Source organism: Octodon degus, unplaced genomic scaffold (genome assembly GCF_000260255.1).
Source record: "Octodon degus isolate 3935 unplaced genomic scaffold, OctDeg1.0 scaffold00039, whole genome shotgun sequence".
Classification (NCBI taxonomy): Eukaryota; Metazoa; Chordata; class Mammalia; order Rodentia; family Octodontidae; genus Octodon; species Octodon degus.
In genome coordinates, this window is record NW_004524615.1 from 11338795 (window position 1) to 11339711 (window position 917).

Genomic DNA, 917 nt, shown 5'->3' on the forward strand with positions numbered 1-917 from the left:
TAAATAAATAAATAAATAAATAAATAAAATAAAAATCTATGTACTCACCTCTTTCTTTATTCTGGAAAATTCTCAACAGTTATCACTTTGAATATTGCTTTGCTTAATTTGCTCACTTCTGTCTTGTAAAACATTTTGGCATAGTTTTACTCCCTGTGTTCTTTCTTCAGTTTTCAATATATTTTCTGCCTTTTTTCTATGTGTCCTCTGGGTAATTCCTTCAAGTAAATATTTCAGTAATTTCCTCTTTTCATGTGACTAATTCACTCTTTCTTTACCCACGGAGGATTTTTCCCCTAATTTAAAGTTCTCGTTTTCTGCAGCTCTGTTAGTTCTTTTCTGAATCTTCTTGTTCATCCCTCATGGCTCCAATGCTTGCTTGCCTCTGTAATTTCATCCCATACAAGTTGTAAAAGTCAACGTGCCCAGGATGCATAATTCAAAGGAGGCCTCCTAGAAAAACTTCTGGCCTCCCACAAAGCTCCATGGAAAGCAGCCACAGCCCAGTGCTTAAGGAAATTAATTCTACTCAACCTCAATGCTTGGCCTGCAGCCCTCTAGCCATAATGGATGGGGTGCTTTCCTCATCCATGGACACGGGGACGGGGGACCCATCCTGGAGCCAGAGTTCTGCCACACGACACTGGGGTGAGGTGTGATAGAAAATGACTGCGGATGTTCAATTTTTAAGACACACCATCATCTATCCTCCTGAGAATCCTCCCCCTCACATCAAACACAGTTATCCCATCCTTCTTGCTGCCTCCCAAGTAGCTCTGCAAGTCCTCTCTGCAATTATCTTTAGTTGCTACCTTAGTGTCCTAAATTGATTCAAACATTTGCTTTTGTGCTCATTTTGAGTTTGGGCAAGAGCTGATGGGGTGTGGTGCCGGCTCCCATGGATAAGGTGGAATGAG